The sequence below is a fragment of the Pogona vitticeps genome, chromosome 3 (genome assembly GCF_051106095.1).
Source record: "Pogona vitticeps strain Pit_001003342236 chromosome 3, PviZW2.1, whole genome shotgun sequence".
Taxonomy (NCBI): Eukaryota; Metazoa; Chordata; class Lepidosauria; order Squamata; family Agamidae; genus Pogona; species Pogona vitticeps.
In genome coordinates, this window is record NC_135785.1 from 255,082,665 (window position 1) to 255,102,432 (window position 19,768).

The following is a 19,768-nucleotide window of genomic DNA, read 5'->3' on the forward strand; positions in this document are numbered from 1 at the left end:
GAGTGCCCCACCTTCCTCAACTAGTCCCCGGGGTTAAGAAGGTTGGGGACCGCTGCTGTAGGGAATCAAAGTCCCAACCTCTGTCTCCACAGCCACATTGTGACACTGTGCAGGAAAGGAATCTTTGCAAATCACGAACATCACAAAATGGTTATAAATGTAGTTAGATTGACTGGTCAGGCAATACTTTGTTTCTATTATAATTCTGGCAATTGTTACATTCTGGCAGCTTTACAGGTTTTTAAATCCAAAATTATCCCACAAATTTTGTATGGCATCCCAATCTGGTTAAATGCCATGGATAAGTCAATTGAACAGATACAATCCCAATTCTTATGTAAAGTGCTAAGGTTACCAAGCTGTATTCGCGAACGCTTTCACGGCAGGGATCTGATGGTTGTTGTGGGTTTTACGGGCTCTTTGGCCATGTTCTGAAGGTTGTTCTTCCTAATGTTTCACCAGTCTCTGTGGCCGGCATCTTCAGAGGACAGCAGTCTGTGCTCCCTTCTTAGTGCTTTGTCTAGAGACCGGATTTTCCTCTTTGGAAATGATGGCTTGGCTGAGATCATTTAAATTCTGGCTAAAACTTTTCTATAACTCTGCCCCAGATAGTTTATCATACCAACTATTGCTGGACTCCAAACCTCCCTTTGGGACTACTGCCCTTTTAAAGAAACTGAAATGGATTGGCTTAGATAGTTTCGTTCGTTTAGTCATTTAGTCGTGTCCAACTCTTCGTGACCCCATGGACCAGAGCACGCCAGGCCCTCCTATCTTCCACTGCCTCCCGGAGTTGGGTCAGATTCATGTTGGTTGCTTCAGTGACACTGTCCAACCATCTCATCCTCTGTCGTCCCCTTCTCCTCTTGCCTTCACACTTTCCCAACATTAAGGTCTTTTCCAGGGAGTCCTCTCTTCTCAATGGCTTAGATAGTGACTCTAAATCAAGGGCAAGCTTTCCAGATGATCAAAAGAAGAAATTTGGACACTGAATTCCAGGATCTATAGAACACAGCCAGTAAGACCTCTTCACTACTGTTTTCCCATATCCTCTGTAAGATTGAAAAATCAGGCGCCTTCCTTTCCCTGTTTATGTCTCCACAAAAACGCAGGGCATTCTCCCTAGCCAGATGTAATTTCATGCATGCCGCTTTACTATATGGTAGGTTCAAAGGAATTCCATACCTCGAAAGACATTGCTCATGTGAGCAGGGTGCCTTGGAAACGCTTGCTCACATGTTTCTGCACCGTCCATTCCACCAGAGTGATCGTTCCAAATTTGTGGCACCGGTCCTGTTAAAATTGGAGGGAAAATCTGATGCGGATAAAGTCCGTCTTATGTTATCTGCAGAGGTGCCCGGCATCCTGGAAAGAATTGCAGATTTCATCAGTTCAATTGTGAGAAAGCAAAGCCTCACTTTTAATTAATTTTTTTTAAGGGGTTTGGTCTTCTGCTTTCATCCCTCCTGGATTTTGTATGTGTGGGGCACTTATTGAACCAGTTTGGTTATACTTTACTCTCTTTATGCCAATAAAGCTGCTGCTGCTACTGCTACTGCTACTGCTACTGCTACAACTACTACAACTACAACTACAACTACAACTACAACTACAACTACAACTACAACTACAACTACAACAACTACTACTACTACTACTACTACTACTACTACTGCAAATCACCCAGTTGTCTCTGTACATCAAAGTCTACCTTTATCACGCTGCTGCTATAAACATTTATCTGGGAATAATTATCGGTGAACTAGTTGGACTTACTTGTGGCTAAACTAAATTGCGTTGGAATGTTACTGAAATAAGTTTTAAGGACATCTCCTTTTGAACAACTGCTCTGAAAACTCATTGAGTTTTTTTCCAATAGAGGTAGACTGGCACACAAAGAAGCCTCAACAAGGAGACGATTGAATAACGCATGACGCAGCTGCTCATCTGATTAGTCTGTTGAGACAGATCATAAGGCATTTTTACAGGAAATCATCTGTCATTTCAATGACCCAAATAATAGGCTCAAGTCTAGTATTATCAATGGACAGCAGTGTGTATCGCACAGAAGGAAGTCACTCCTCCGGTTTCCGAATCATGTGGACTAATTTCTCCCTTGTTAAAAAAATATGAAAAGCAAAGAAAGGCAGTCCTATTTAACAAAAGCTTGAAAACTGGTAGTATTGTTTGCGTAATGAGTAGCCTGGCGTGCGTTTTAAAATGTGGGAGGGGAATGGACGGCAGGTAGAATGAGGTACAGTCCATCTGTGTTCCTGAATTGTTGTCTCCCTGGTGCCTTTCCATTGGCTCATCTTGGTGCTTAATCTCAATCCTGTTTTCAAATTGACTATACAGTGATGCCTCGCCTGACAATGTTAATTCATTCCAGCGAAAACATCATCAAACGAAATTTAAAAACCCATTGAAATGCATTAAAACCTGGTTAATGCGTTCCCGTGGGCTGAATACCTGCTCGTCCAGTGAAGATCCTCCATACGGCGGCCATTTTCGGTGCCTGTAAGGCGAGGAATCCATCCTAGAAAACAGTTTGCTGATCATTGTAAAGTGAAAAATCGGTTCCCGAAACAGGGAACCGATCAACGGGAAGCGAAAATCCACCATTTAAAACATCGTTTTGCGATCACAAAAGCAATTGCAAAAACGTCGACTTAATGCGGATTTGTCATAGAGTGGGGTAATCGTCCAGCGGGGCACGACTGTACTGGGAAAACTAACTCAGTCGATGGAACTCAGCTGGCTTAGATCTTGCATCATAAATGATGGTCCTTCTTTATCTCACTCTTGCTTTTAAAATTTAAATAGTAAAATAAATCCAGTTTTTAATTTAAATTGTGATTGAAATTGTGGTTTAAATCAAATCCACCTTGCTTAGGAAAGTGATAACTTTTTTCAAAAAAAATTCTCACCTGCAAGATGGTGAAATGTATTCTAATGTCCTCCACAAAAGGACATTGGAATAATTCTTCAAGTGTGCCCAGAATCTGATTGGTGTTTCTGTAAGGGTGGTGTAACTTGCTGCACCTAAATGTGGCTAAAGGATGAGGTGCCAGAGCATGTTGTGGTTGGATGCTTGGTCATGCACCTGACTGTACAACAGAAACACATCCTAGCACCTTGTCAACAAGCTGCAGTGAGCCACAGCAAGGAAAATAAATTGTCTGCAAACATCCGTAGAATGCCAATGTTTTTCATGTAAATTTTTAATGAAAGATGTCTCATAGAATTTCCTTTTCACCGGTGATGCAGTTGTTGTTGCCCATTCTGCTGAACACCTTCAACAACATATGAACCATTTTAGTAAGGCCTGCCAAGATTTCAGATTAACAATCAGCCTGAGGAAAACATAAGTCATGGGCCAGGGCGTGGACTCACCTCCCTCTATTACCATCTCTTCACAAAGAACTGGAAGTTGTTCATGATTTTGTGTCAACGATCTCTGACACACTCTCCTTAGATGTCAAGCTGGATAACCGCATTGGCAAAGCAGCTACCATGTTCTTTAGACTCACAAAGAGAGTAGGGCTCAATAAGAAGCTGATGACATATACCAAGATCCAGGTCTATAGAGCCTGTGTCCTGAGTACACCTCTGTACTGCAGTGAGTCCTGGACCCTTTGTGCACGGCAGGAATTTTTTGCATGTATATATTACTGAAACAGTGACATTTATTCTGGCTCAGGCATGTCGTGAGAATGGCTGATGGTCGGATTCCGAAAGATCTCCTGTATGGAGAATTAGTGCAGGGAAAGTGCCCCAGAGGGAGACCACAGCTGCGATACAAGGAGATCTGCAAGCGGGATTTAAAGGCCTTAGGATTGGACCTCAACAGATGGGAAACCCTGACAGCTGAGCATTCAGCCTGGAGACAGGCGTTGCATCATGGCCTCTCCCAATTTGAAGAGACATTCATTCAGCAGGGCAAGGCAAAGAGGAAGTCCCAAAAGCAGCAAAATCAGGGAGCTGGACAGGGGTAAGATTGTATTTGTCTTCAGTGTGGAAGGGATGGCCACTCTCTAATTGCCTCCTCAGCCACACTAGATCCTCCATACAGAGCACATTACCATGGTCTCTTGAGACTGAAGGATGCCCACTACATAGAACTATATAAAGTGAACCAACTGTGCAGCTTCTTCGAGTTGGGACAAATAATAGCAAGTAGTGGAATGTTGCAGTGACTTTGGAAACTGGAAGTGTGAAGTGGATGGTATGCCTCTTTCTTTTTTCTTTTTAATTATAAACACAGACATACAAGACAAACACAAATATACATGGGATGATAATTTCCATATCCATCTAGCATATAATTCTGACTACATAAACCATATTGCCCTACTAAACATATTTAGATGATATGCCTCTTTCTGATCCATCAGCCATCTCTTCTGCGCTTACCATATGTGTGTGTTTTGGTTCCCAGGTTTGTACAGAGAAATTTTAGATATCCTAAGGGAGAAATAAACATTCTTTATCTTGTTCTCTTGCTGAAGATGAATAGTTTTGCATCATTAATGCGAACTATCTTGACTGGCACTGGTTAGAGCTCATCTTGAGTACTGTGTCAAGTTCTAGATACCACATTTTAAGAAGGGTGCCAACAAACTGAAGCAATTTCAGAGATGGGCAAGAAGGATGATCATGGGGCTGGAAACCATGCCCTAGGAGGAAAGATGGAAATATCTGGGCCTGCTTAGCTTTGAGAAAAGAAGGCTGAGTGGAGATAGGATAGCACTTTTCAAATACTTGAAATGTAGTCATACAGAGAAGGGTCAGGATATGTTCTCGGTCAACCCGGAGTTCAGGAACAGAATAAGGTGCAAGAGACATAATAATACAGGAAGCCAGCTGAATATCAGGAAAAAAACTTGTTAACTGTTAGGGCAATGGAACCAATTACCTTGGGAGAGGGTGTTAAACATTGTGATTGATAGCATTATTATTTTACCATCGTTAACTTATGGCAGAGGTTCTCACATTCTTCACAGCACAGGTTTCTACTAAAGACACTATCATCACAATGTTTAACACCCACTGACTTTCTCACCAACCAACCACAATCTCTGTATTTTGCTATTTATACCTTGATGCCATGTATAAATATTTGCCATGTTGTATCTCCTTCTCTTATGTCTGATGAAGTGGACAGGTCCACGAAAGCTCACATTAAAAAAAACAAACATAAAAGTTAGTCCTTAAGGTGTCACCATGTTTTTGTCTTTTTTTTTTTTACATTTTACATTTTTATTTTGTTGCCACCTATAACAGTCTAAGAAGGATTTCAACAAGCTAGAACCCATCCAGAGGAAGGCAACCAGTTCTGGAAAGGTCTGGAAACCACGCTTTCTGAGGAAGGTCCGAGAGAGCCTGGTGGAGGTGGAGAAGCAGTATGAAAGCCATCTTCAAAAGACGGTGTGCACTTTTTATGTGCCATGCTGAAGTTAGGACTCAAAGTAGCAGACTTAAATTACACGAAAGGAGAACTTGACTTAACCTTGGGCAGAGCTTCTTGACTGCTTCCAATGACTCTCCTTCAGAGATGGACATTTACTGTGGTTTGGTGGCTTGGTATGGTCCAGCCAATCGGGCACTCAGATGTTGCCCAGGCACCCTGGATTTTGCCCCCACCTCCTCCCATGGGTGCCCACTCAGAGGACGAGGTGAGGTAAGGAAGCCTGCTTCTGATGGGAAGAGGAGGGGCATGGAATCCAGGACACTTGCAGAAAACCTGTGGACCTGATTGACGGAACCACATTGAACCACAGTAAGTGCTCATCTCTATTCTTTGGAAGTTTTAAAACAGATGTTAGGTGGCCACCTTTCAGAGATGCTCCAGCTGTGCACTTGTTAAATAGATCCCATCTTTCTGTTGCCTTTTGCAAGGGATAGTCCTTCATGACTTCTGATAAAATGTCCATTTCGGCTATTTCCCGTATCTTTTCAATAAGATCTTCTTGTTTCGGTACCGTTGATCTTTTCCAATTTTTAGCATATAAAATTCTAGCTGCCGTAACTAAGTATATAACTATATAATTCTTTGACTTATCTATATTTTCAGGTATCATACTCAATAAAAACAGTTCTGGGGTTAATGGCACTTTACAGAGCAATATTTGTTCCAACATTACATGCACTCTTTTCCAATATTGTTTCGCTACTCCACATGACCACCACATATGATAATAGCTTCCCACTTGTGATTCACATTTCCAACACTTATTTGATACATCTGTATACATCTTTGACAATTTTTCTGGGGTCATGTGCCATCTATAAAACATCTTATATATATTCTCTTTAAAGTTCACCGATCTTGTAAGCTTTATATTATTTTGCCATATTTTCAGCCATTGATCAATATCAATGTTATGCCCTATATTTTGTGCCCACTTAATCATACATTCCTTAACCATTTCATCTTGCATCTTAATTTCCAACATATAATTATACATTTTCTTAACAGGTTGTTCTTTTGAACCTAATAAAAGTTTGTCAAAAATCGTTTGCTCTAAGTAGAAGCCTTCTATTTTATCTTTTGTATATCTAGATTCTAGCTGTGCTCTAGGCCACCACTCTATATATATATTCTGTGACTCTAGCTCTTCTTTAGACTTTAGTTCACCATCCTTTTTTAATAGATCTTGATATTTTAAAAAGTTTGTTTTTGTCATAAGACTGGGTTGGATAAAGGCCTCTAACGGTGACACCCATACAGGTATTTTATAATAAATTTGTTGTACAATTTTCCTCCACATTCCCAGTAAAGCTCTTCTTATCATATGTGAATTAAAAAAATTTTGTTCTTTGTCCTTTTTATACCATAAATAGGCATGCCAGCCTAATTGCAAATCATGTCCCTCCAAGCTAAGTAATCTATCGTTTTCTAGAGTTATCCATTCTTTTATCCAATCTAGAATACAGGCTCTATAATACAGAACCCAGTCAGGAAGACCAAAGCCACCCCTCTGCTTAGCATCTTGCATTGCCTTAATTTTAATTCTTGGCTTTTTACCTTGCCATATAAATCTCATGATTATCTTATTAAATTCTTTGAAAAATGACTGTTTTAATATTATAGGGATTGACTGAAATAAGAATAGGATTTTTGGTAAAATAGTCATTTTAATTGCTGCAATTCTTCCCAACAACGATAGTTGTAATTTGTCCCATTTCTCCAAATTGTTCTGTATCTCCTTCATTAGTTTCATGTAGTTATCTTTGAATAATGTACTTGTCTTCTTTGTAATTTGTATTCCTAAATATCAAATTTTCTTCTCCTCATGAAAGTTCGTCTTCTCTATTAGCTCTTGTCTTTCATGTTCTCTCATGTTTTTGGTCAGTAATTTAGTCTTCTTTTGGTTTATTCTCATTCCTGCCAAGTCACCAAAAATTCTTAACTTTGTCATCAGGTCCTCTATTGAATCCAATGGTTCTTCCAATATGATAACTAAATCATCCGCAAAGGCCTGGAGTTTGTAGACTTGACCTTTCGCTTTTAATCCTTTCAATTCTTTTTTGTTTCTAATTTGTTCGTTTAGTATTTCCAGAGTCAAAATAAACAGGAGTGGGGAGAGTGGGCACCCCTGTCTAGTACCTTTCTGTATTTGGATTTCTTTTGATAGTTCGCCATTAATTTTTACTTTTGCCTTTTGCTCCGTATATATTGCTTTAATTAGTTTCATAAATCTTTCTCCAACCTGCAGTGTTTTCAATGTGTGCATCATAAAATTCCAGTCAAGATTATCAAATGCTTTTTCCGCATCCAAGAATATCATAGCTATCTGTTTCTCCAGGTGTGCTTCATAGTATTCCAGGGCATTTAAAACTATCCTTATATTATTCTTCATCTGTCTTTTAGGGAGAAACCCAGACTGATCTTGATGTATCAAGTGGGTTAAAATTCTTTTCAATCTAGTTGGCAGGATAGTCGCATATATTTTGTAGTCCACATTCAACAATGAAATCGGCCTATAATTTTGTATTTCTTTACCTTCCGTGTTTTCCTTATGTATAAGAGAAATTGTCGCTTCAGTCCATGTTGCTGGTATTTTCCCTTCTTCTTCAATGCATTCTAGAAGCTTTTTAAATGGCTGGAGAAGCACCTCTTCCAGTTCTTTGTAGTATTCTGCTGGTAGTCCATCTGGGCCTGGTGCTTTCCCATTTTTTTGTTTTTTAAGGGCTTCTGTAATTTCTGCATACGTTATAGGCTCATTTAAGGACTGAATTTGTTCTTTAGTCAATTTCATTTTATTGTGCTTCAACAGATATTCTTCCTGGGCTTCTCTGTCCACTTCTTTTTTTCTCATATAACTTCCTATAAAAATCTTCAGCAATTTTCTTTATTTCTTTCTGTTTGAATATTTCTGTTCCCTTTTCGTCTTTCAAAGTTCGGATTATTGTCTTCTCCTTCTCTTTCCTTAATTTGTATGCTAACCATCTTCCCGGTTTATTTGCATTCTCAAAAAAATTTTGCTTTGCAAATTTGAACTTCTTTGCGGTTTCTTCAGTGAGCAATATATTTATCTGATGTTGTGTAAGTTTTATCTTCTCTATAAGTTCTTTGTTTGTTGGGTTTTGTTTCAACTGCCTCTCCTCTATGGCTAATCTACTTTCCAGAGTCTCATATTTTTTCTGTCTTTCTCTTTTTCGTTTAGCTGCAAATCTTATGGCTATTCCTCTTAAAAAAGCCTTACTTGCCTCCCATATCATAAACATTGAGATATCTGGTCTCATATTCTGTTTAAAGAAAAAGTCCATTTCTTCTTTTACTTGTTTCTTAAATTTTTCATTTTTTAGATGTAATATATTCAGCTTCCAAGTGAATTCTCTTGTTCTACTTCCTATTTGTAACAAAATTGGGTTATGGTCTGCAAATGTATTGGGTAAGATATGTATTTGTTCCAACTCTTTCATTAGGTTTGTTGATATCCAACATGTATCAATCCTTGACCACGATTTATGCCTGTTAGAGTAGAAAGTGTAATCCCTTGTCTTTGGATTACATGTTCTCCATGCATCCACAATATTTAATTCTTCTGCTAATTGTAGGAAATTTCTTGGAATTGTGCTTCTCTTCTTTCTACTAGATTTTTCTGTTTTTGTGTCTAGTTCTCTGTCGAAAACAGCATTATAATCTCCAATTATGCAGTAATGATCATACTCTTTATTTGCCAATTCTCGCTGCAATTGTTTATAAAAGTTTTCTTGATTTCCATTTGGTGCATAAATATTGACTATTAGGAATTTCTTAGATTCTCTTTGGATTTCCACCATTACTATCCTTCCATCCTCTGAGGCAAAAATCAGGGAGGGTTCCCATTCCTTCTTAATAAAAATAGCTACTCCTTTCTTCTTTTTGCTCACATCTGAAGCCGCAAATAGTTTTCCTAATCTTGGCCATTCTAATAATTTCAAATCCTTTCTTTTCACATGCGTTTCTTGAATGCATATAACATCAGATTTCTGTTTCTGCAGTTGTAGAAAGATCTTTTTTCGCTTTTGGGGTGAGTTTAGGCCGTTTACGTTTACTGATAAAATCTTCAGTTCTTTTCTAGTCATCTTGATTTAAATTACTATCCTTTTGGTTTTTCTTCATCATGCTTCTAGTACATCTTGGCTCTATTGCTTCTTGTTCTCCTGTCTCTGTTTCTGATTCTGCTTGTGATAATTGGCTTTGTTCCTCTCGAGATCTTTCTTCTGATTCCTTGTTGTCAGTTTTTTTTAGCTTCTTCTCATTTTTTTCTATGAAGTTTTGTGCTTTCATCAGGGATGTTATGTTGTATCTCTGTGTATCAATCCGAAAAAATAGCCCTTCTGGTGTTAGCCATCTATATGAGATTCCATTTTGTTGGAGTAGCTGTGCCAAAGATGCATATTCCTTTCTTCTCTGTCTCACTTGCCATGGGATCCAGGACACTTGCAGAAAACCTGTGGACCTGATTGACGGAACCACATTGAACCACAGTAAGTGCTCATCTCTATTCATTGGAAGTTTTAAAACAGATGTTAGGTGGCCACTGTGACAACCCCAGACCTACTGGGATATACCACAGTTTCACTAAGCTGCCACCAACCATTCCCTGTAAGGAGTCACACAGACCAGGAATGGATTTTTAACAAATAAAGGAATAAGGTTTATTTACATAACACACAGGGAAAATAAAATGATCAAGTGAATAAGATACCGTAACGTGGCTTAGTCTCAATCATACATACACCAGGTTGCTTCACACAGAACACCTTTTAAATAAAGCACAGACCCTGAACCTATCAGTTCTGGCTAACCATACAGACACCTGAACCTATCAGGTTGGCCCTGACTGACACACAGTAGTACCCTGTCTGACACACAGACTCCCACACCAGCTTCTTCTCTCAGCTCTCCTCCAGCTTCTAAACTTCTCCACACAGGATTCCCATATATATACAGTACAGCCCCTCCTCCTGATGTCCCGCCTTCCACTCCCCATAGGATGGAACTTTCCCTCCAAACCCATGACAGACAGGTAACATCAGTGCTGTATGTAACACCTCCCCTCTTTATAAGTTGTTTTGTAGGGGGAAAGCTAAAAGTGCTTTTCTCCAAAAAACAACCTGGATCCAAAACATACAAAAACATTTATACAATAACATACAATACCATACTTACTTATACTTACACTAGGATAACCATATCTATTAGGCATTTAAACATTTACCATTTACAATACATCAAGTTACCTTTATTCATACAAACCAAACATGTTTAATAAACAAGTACATTTAACCTTTGGTCACCAAAATATATACATAGTCCATGTTCTTTCACCGTCTTCATTCTTCAGGTCTTCTTGATAAGGCGTCAGCAACACAGTTCACTGACCCTCTGACCACCTTCACTTCAAAGTCATAGTCCTGCAGGTTTAAAGCCCACCTCATAAATTTACTATTGTGGGTTTTCATTGTCTTTAACCATTGCAGTGGTGAATGGTCAGTGCACAGAATAAAATGTCTTCCCCAGATGTAAGGCTTGGCCTTCCGGATCACGTATACTATGGCCAGGCACTCCTTTTCCACGGTTGCCAAATGTCTCTCACCTTTCTGGAGTTTCCTACTCAGGTAGGACACTGGATGCTGGTCACCATTCTCATCCTCCTGGCAAAGAACTGCTCCTACCCCGCTGTTAGACGCATCGGTGTAGATGATGAACTCCCGGTCGAAGTCTGGAGCACGCAGCACTGGATAGTTGATGAGGGCCTCCTTCAACCTCTGGAACGCCTCCTCACCGTCGCTGGTCCACGGGATGCGGTCATCAGTCTTCTTCCGCGTCAGATCGGTCAGCGGAGTCGCCATCTCGCTAAACCTCGGGATGAACCTTCTGTAGTAGCCCACCAACCCAAGAAATGATTTGACCTTTTTCTTGGTGTTGGGTCTGGGCCAATCACGAACGGCTTCTATCTTGGCCTCTAGGGGTTTGATCACTCCTCCCCCTACTATGTGACCCAAGTATTTTATTTCTGGGCTACCCAGCTGCAGTTTGTTCTCTTTGCAGGGCCTAGGCCAAAGCACTTCCTCCCCTGGGTTAAAGTGCCTCTCCCTGGTTTTCTGTCTAACCTTCTGAGCTTGCAGGTTCTCTGCTGCTAGCTCTAGGTTTCTCTTCAGGTCAGTCATTAAAGAGTCTATATATGTCACAACGTCTTGTGGGTCATCCTGGGTGATCTGCTCCCAATTTTGTTTGATTAAATCAAGGGGCCCTTTCACCCTTCTCCCAAACAAGAGTTCAAACGGACTGAACCCGGTACTGGCTTGTGGCACTGATCGATAAGCAAACAAAAGGGATTGCAGCTTCTGGTCCCAATTGTTTGGATTCTCTGCCAAGTAAGCCCTAATCATGCGCATTAGAGTCCCATTGAACTTCTCCGTTAACCCATTACTTTCAGGGTGATAGGCAGTGGTTTCCTTGTGTTTAATTCCACTGATTTGCCATAAGCGTTTCATGAGCTTCGATGTGAACGATGCGCCCAAATCTGTGATTATTTCTGAGGCAAATCCCATCCTGGACATATACCCCACCAAGGCATCTGCCACTGTGTTAGTTTCAATGTTAGTCAAGGGAATGGCTTCAGGGTACCTTGTGGCATGGTCCACAATGGTGAGAATGAACCGGTTCCCCCTCTTTGTGGCCTTGGGCAAAGGTCCCACAATATCCACCCCTACGCATTTGAACGGAGTGTCAATCACAGGCAAAGGGCACCACTTTGCTTTGGTCCTGTCACGGTTATTTCCCTGCCTCTGACACACATCACATTGTTTACAGAACTCCTTGATCTGCTTCCCTATTTCAGGCCAGTAAAAATTCTGTGTGATTCTCTGCTGTGTTTTGTTCACCCCTAAGTGCGCAGCAAACATGTCAGAGTGCCCCCTTTTTAAGATCATGGGGCGATACTTTTCAGGTACCACTAGCTGACTTCTGATCTCATCTCCCCCTTTTGAGATATTCCTGAGGGTCTCTCTATATAAAATTCCCTTTTCCTCGCGAAATCTCACTGGGGTTTCAGGTGTTAGCTGAGCGTCTGTCACCTGTTCAAAACACTTTTGGAGAGTGGCGTCTGCCTTTTGCTCTTGGCCAAATCGGCTGTCTGTGGTTAAGGTTTCCACCACAGCTTCGGAACTCCCCTCTGCTTCCGTCTCGGGCTCATCAGTACCCCCTTGAACTGTCCCTGTGTTAGCTTGTGAGCGTGTAATCACTAGCACCCGTTTCACATGTTCAGCCAGGTCATTTCCCACGAGCACGGCTGCTGGCAGAGTCGATGACATTGCTAGCCGCCAAACTCCCCTCCAGCCTTGAAAGTTCATAGGTACCTCAGCTACTGGCAGCGAGATCACCTGTCCCTCAATCCCTGCCACCTTTATGCTCTCATTCGGGATTATATACTCCCTAGGAATAATATCTGGATGGCACAGGGTCACCTGGGAACAAGTATCCCTCAGCCCCCTATACTGATGGTCAAGTATTCCTACGTCCACCCCTGCGGTTTCAAACAACTGCGAATCTGTTCTCACTAGTAAGCAGCGCTTGACCTCCACAAGAGGACCATTTTCCTCAGCCTGATCAGCAAATGTAACTGTTCCAGATTGAGTAGCCATGGCAACAGGCTCCCTCAGTGACAAGGAGCTTTGCTCTTTCTGGACACAGAACACAGCTTTTGGCTTGGTTCCACTCAAATCATGAGGCACATTTCCTTTTAGCTGCTTTAATTTCTCACACTCTGAGATTAGATGGCCCTTTCCTTGACAGAAATAACATTTTCTGCTGTATTTTGAGTCTTTCTCATCTTGTTTTGGTTTTCCCTCCAAAATCTGAGGTCTTTGTTTCATGTCTGAGGGCTTCCCTTCACCATGGGCCCCTCCCACTTGCTGGTTTTTCCCTGGTCCCTGAGAGTACTTGCTGTAGGTTTCTTTAGGTTTACCTATAGATTTCCCCTCACCTAAGGGCTTTTTTATTTGGGAAATAAAATCTGCGATTTCGGCCGCTTCGGCCACAGATTTCGGTTTCCTTTCCCTCACCTGGAACTTCAGTTCCCCATGCAGGACTGAATAAAACTGTTCCAGCGCTATCAGGTCTTTGAGCTGCTGGAAGGTCTCTGTTCCCTCCTGAGATAGCCATTTCTCTAGCAGCCTCACCAGTTGGGCCCCCACTTGGGTAAAAGTCTGCTCTGGTTTCTTGGTGAGTGACCTGAATCTCTGCCTCAGCTGTTCCGCATTTATCCCATGTCTGGCAAACACCAGTTTTTTAAACTCTGCGAAATCTTTTAGTAGCTCCTCTGGCATCTCTGCGTAGACTTCTGCCAGGCTGCCACTGATTAAAGATCGCATGATGGTCATCTTCTCAGTTTCCCTTACTGAGAAGTCCACAAACGCTCTTTCCACGAGGGAAAAGAACACCTCAGGGCAATCTCCCTTGTGGTATACAGGGAATTTCTTCAGGTCAGTTTTAGACAATTGGCCTACCTCAGAATCCCTATTGTTATTATTGTTCTGATTCATCAGTTCCAATTTTCTTAACTCAAACGCCATTTTCTCTCTCTCCAGTTCAAATTGTCTTTGCCTCTCCCTTTCCTGCATTCTTTCTCTCTCTAATCTTTCCTCCATTTCCAATTGCCTCTGTTTCTCTTCCCTGTCTATTTCCCTCATCCTCAGTTCATGCTGTTGGGCTAGGACCATTTTTCTGAGTTCTGGGTTCTGTTCTCCCGTGCTCTCATCCTGCACTGAGCCAAATTCATCCTCAGAACCTTGGTCTACCTGGGGTTCCCTCGCTTCACCCATTTCTGCCATTTGGCTTCGAGTCAAGGGCATAATCCCCCCCAGAACAGGCTGCCTTCAAAAGTCAAGCCTCAAAATAAAGCGACCACTTTTTTTTTCTTTTGCCTCAGAACCAGCCTTCTATAGATTGCTGCTGTTCTTCAGCACTAACTTGCAACTGTTGCCAGCCAGAGTCTACCCCCCTCTGCTAGGCCTCTCAGCAGACAAGCTAGATCACTGCTACTTCACTCAGCTTTGCCTCAGCTTTTCCCGCCAAAACAGGTTGCCTCAGAGCTCCCTAATCTGGTCCCCAATCTGAGGTTACACGTTCTTCCACTAGCGTACCTCCCCGTGAGGTAAGCCTAGAAGATTACCTACGCGCTCTCAGATTGTCCCTGACTAGACCCCACTTGCTCTGGGCACACTTGCCAAGGCTTTGCTGGACCACTGGACAACTGGACCAGTCGTATCCCACACGCTGGACACCAATCAATGTGACAACCCCAGACCTACTGGGATATACCACAGTTTCACTAAGCTGCCACCAACCATTCCCTGTAAGGAGTCACACAGACCAGGAATGGATTTTTAACAAATAAAGGAATAAGGTTTATTTACATAACACACAGGGAAAATAAAATGATCAAGTGAATAAGATACCGTAACGTGGCTTAGTCTCAATCATACATACACCAGGTTGGTTCACACAGAACACCTTTTAAATAAAGCACAGACCCTGAACCTATCAGTTCTGGCTAACCATACAGACACCTGAACCTATCAGGTTGGCCCTGACTGACACACAGTAGTACCCTGTCTGACACACAGACTCCCACACCAGCTTCTTCTCTCAGCTCTCCTCCAGCTTCTAAACTTCTCCACACAGGATCCCCATATATATACAGTACAGCCCCTCCTCCTGATGTCCCGCCTTCCACTCCCCATAGGATGGAACTTTCCCTCCAAACCCATGACATATAACATCAGATTTCTGTTTCTGCAGTTGTAGAAAGATCTTTTTTCGCTTTTGGGGTGAGTTTAGGCCGTTTACGTTTACTGATAAAATCTTCAGTTCTTTTCTAGTCATCTTGATTTAAATTACTATCCTTTTGGTTTTTCTTCATCATGCTTCTAGTACATCTTGGCTCTATTGCTTCTTGTTCTCCTGTCTCTGTTTCTGATTCTGCTTGTGATAATTGGCTTTGTTCCTCTCGAGATCTTTCTTCTGATTCCTTTTTGTCAGTTTTTTTTAGCTTCTTCTCATTTTTTTTCTATGAAGTTTTGTGCTTTCATCAAGGATGTTATGTTGTATCTCTGTGTATCAATTCGAAAAAATAGCCCTTCTGGTGTTAGCCATCTATATGAGATTCCATTTTGTTGGAGTAGCTGTGCCAAAGATGCATATTCCTTCCTTCTCTGTCTCACTTGCCATGGGATCCAGGACACTTGCAGAAAACCTGTGGACCTGATTGACGGAACCACATTGAACCACAGTAAGTGCGCATCTCTATTCATTGGAAGTTTTAAAACAGATGTTAGGTGGCCACCTTTCAGAGATGCTCCAGCTGTGGATTTCCAGGTTCAGGATGTACTAAATGGACATAAGAACATAAGAAGAGTGCTGCTCTATCTTCTAGTCCAGCTTCTTGTATCTCACCATGGCCCCACCAGATGCCTCTGGGAGCACGCGTGACAACTAGATATAACAGTTGCCCGATTCCCCTCTCCTGCATCTGGCTTTTGGAGGTCCCTTCCTTTTAAGACTGGAGATTACACATCCCCATCATGGCTTGTCACCTGTGATGGACTTTTCCTCCATCAATCTGTCCAATCCCCTTTTAAAAGCATTTAGGCCAGATGCCATCACCACATCCCGTGGCAAGGAGTTCCACAGACTAACAACACTCTGAGCCAAGAAAGATTTTCTTTGGCCTGTTCTCACTTTCCCAACACTCCATTGGAGTGGATGTCCCCTGGTTCTGGTGTTGTGTGAGAGGAAAAAGAGCTTCCCTCTGTCCACTTTATCCATTCCCTTCAGAGTTTTATACATGTCCATCATGTCTCCCCTCAGTTGCCTTCTTTCTCTAGACTAACGAGCCCTAAACGCTGTAGCCTTTCCTCATAAGGGAGGTGCCCCAGACCAGTCATCATTTTTGTCACTCTCTTTTGCACATTTTCCAGTTCCATGCTATCTTTTTTGAGGTGCAGTGACCAGAACTAAATGACCCCGGCTGGAGTCCCTTCCAGCTGTACAGTTGTATCCTATCCTATCCATTCCTATCCTATCCTAGAATGTTAAATCCATTTGATACTGATCCTTCTGATCTCCCTTATTTTGCAGATTAGGCACTTTGTTTTCTTGACTGATCAACAGGGATTGAAAACCAGCTTAATTTGCGCCTTGAGGACATGATGCTAGGAAGGGATTTCATGACTGAAGCAATTCAGTGTTTTCTCCTTTTAGTGGCTGCCTGTTTGTAGTGTGTCATGGTTTGCCTGTCAGATGACCACAAGTTATGGCTTGAGTCTGGCCTATGATCTGTACGTATCAAGCGCGTTAAGGATTGATTTTAACTCTTCTCCCAAGGTGCTTGGCAGTACTGGATTACTGCTTTAATGGCTGCTTCCAGTTTATGGAGACTTAAGTCTTCCAGTGATGGAGACTTAAGTCACAAGACTCACAATCAAGTTGGATTTAAGTTGCATCAGCAACTTGACTCGGACTCAACTTGTTTAGTTGCTGTTGTTCATTGACTCAGATCCTACTCGCAACTTGGAATCCACCTACCTCTCCCTTTTTTTCCTGGGGGAAAAAGCTTGTTTTTAATAGGGACTTGGCACTTGGTACCAAAGACTCAGACTTTGACCCGGGACGCCAACATTGCCAGGGCAGATGCTCTTGGGACCACCCAGTTGAGCCCCTCCCATTCCAGTTGCTGCATCCTACCACACGCCAGCACTTACTATTTACCTTTGTTTCCCTCATAAAAAGCATTGATTCATTTTTATCAGTGTTTCGGTGCGCCTACCGTTCTTTCACCAAGAAACTTTGTTGATGGGTTCATTTGCTTTATAGAAGAAGAAAAAATCAAGCAATAGAATTGATTTTAAGATGAGGTTTGCCAAGTAATAGCTTTTTCAGCGATCTGTTTTAGAGTGAATGTCTGTTCACAGCTTGATCTGCCGGGTGATCAAACCTGGCCACATCACAATAATTTGCCGCTTCAAGATGGGACATGTTTGTGCTTTGATGAGTTTGTTCTTGTTTTCTGTATCTTTCCCCTCACTTCCTATCTCCCAGCATGTTCTACCATGTTGCATTATTTTACAGGTTCATGGAGTGATCCAATTTCCCTTTGTGAGTCTCAAGTTCTATAGGGGCCATGGGCAAGATCCAAAGAAATCTGAGTGCCAGGAGTCCACCCATTCTCATTGTTCTCTGGCCTGTGGTGCAAGTGTTAAAGCAAGCTTTGCTTTGTGCAAGAAGAACTCAGAGATGAAATATATCTGTGCATACAAACAACTGCTGCTAGATTTTTCTGAAGTGGAGTTTCATGGGCCCAAAGCCCAGGGGCAACTGATAATTTCAGATTTGCGAGTGCTATGAATCCCTTTTGGGTTTTAGTCTGTAATCTGTATGAGCTGTCCAAGGTTCTGAACTCTCTTCTACAAATAGGAACAGTAGATTAGCAATACCCCTGAACCTGGAGTCACCACAGCTCCCCGAATATGTGTTGGCTCTGCCATGGGACAGATTGAAGTGATTGCATCAGGCAGTAGGAACAGGGGTGGGGGAGAGAGGAACAATCTCTGCTGTTTTCCCACCCAGAGTCCAATGTCAAGGGCAGGCAAAATACAGTGATGCCTCGCAAGACGAATGCCTCGCACAACGAAAAACTTGCAAGATGAAAGCGTTCCGCGATTTTGTGTGTGTGTGTCTCGCAAGACAAATTTTTCTATTGCTGTGCTTTGCAAGACGAATAGGAACACATTAATTATCATTCCTATGGGAAACTGCCCTTCGCAAGATGAAATTTTCGCAATATGAAACGACTCACGGAACAAATTATTTTCATCTTACGAGGCATCACTGTATGGCCTCCAGGTTGTTTTTGCCCACCACCACCTCAATGCTCAGCTGGCGCCTCTTTCCCCAGCAAAAAGAGCAGACCAGAACAGCTCCATTTTCCAAATGCTGGAGATTTATTTTTTTAAAAAATCTCAACACGATGTAACACTGACAATTCTGAGAGATCTTACGGACATCTCTAAGATTGTTTGCAGTGCTTGTCTTACGTGACTCTGATTCCTCCAGAGTGGCAGTCATAGCTGTTGTCCCCCCTCTGCAACTTTGTATAAGTGAAGTGACTTTTTTGCTCATCTCTGAATGTGCACGCTTTGGCATGTTTAATGACATGATTTCCCCATGCCAAACAATGCATCCCTGTTTGCTACATCTTTAATTTATATTCTTCACAATAAGTACTATTATTAGCGGTAGAATCATTTTGGTCAAAATGGTTTCTACATAGTGATTTAGATTGGGACTTAAAAAACGATACTGTGGGGAGTTACTTTTAAAAAGTCACCTATCTCCGTGACTTGTTGTACTGCTTTGGAAATCATTGCCATTAACATCAACATTTGTTTAAAGCAACTCATTGCAGTGAATGCTTGCGATGCTGATTATATGGAAGCAGTGCAATTACTCTCTGGCTTTTAGTCTAGACTTCACAGGAGCTGTCCGGTGTACTGAATCGAAAGTCTACAATAGATTCAGCACTTTGGATACTTCTTATAACGTTCACACTAAAACTCAAAGCACAGTAAGCTGTCAGCCTCCAGTACATCCTTGCCCCCCAAAGTATGTTGTAAACAGCTATTTCAGTTGTTATATACAAGTTGTGTTTAAAAGAAAAGTTCACAAGTCCAGTTTGCTTTTGAATGTGGAATAGGTAGCCATTTAATCCTTAACCTCTGGAATTAAAAAAAAAGTGTGAGTTCACCTGGACCATCACTGCTAGATCTAAATTTAATGATTAAGTAAGAAACAATTAAAAAGATGGGCCTAAATGCAGCTGTTTGTCTGAGACAGAGTAGTCCCATTGAATCAGCTGATGAGTGATGAGTCAATATTTGTGTAAACTCCATCAATCCAGTGTGTCTATTCTAGCTGGGGTTATTCCCAGTGTGGTGTAGTGGATAGAGTGATGGACTAGGCCTCTGGAGCACAGGATTCGAATCTCCACTTGGTCACAGAAGCTCACTGGGAGGGGAACAGGCAAAACCACTCCTTAAATATCTCACAGGTAAAACCACTCCTTAAATATAACCCTGAAAGCACTTTTAGGGTTGCTGATTTGAGGGCACAGGATACACACTCTAGCTGAGACTGCCAGGTGCATTGAGGCCATTAAGTTTAGGGAGAAAAGGTCTGCTTCAATATAACAATATTTGAATATAGTTTAGGGAC

The 19,768-nt window shown here is 41.8% G+C and overlaps 1 protein-coding gene across 1 annotated transcript in view; it reads left to right on the forward strand.

The window, feature by feature from the left end:
* Positions 1-19,768, forward strand: part of RAB38 (RAB38, member RAS oncogene family) — a 42,362-nt gene that overhangs the window by 13,384 nt on the left and 9,210 nt on the right. The window lies entirely within an intron of this gene.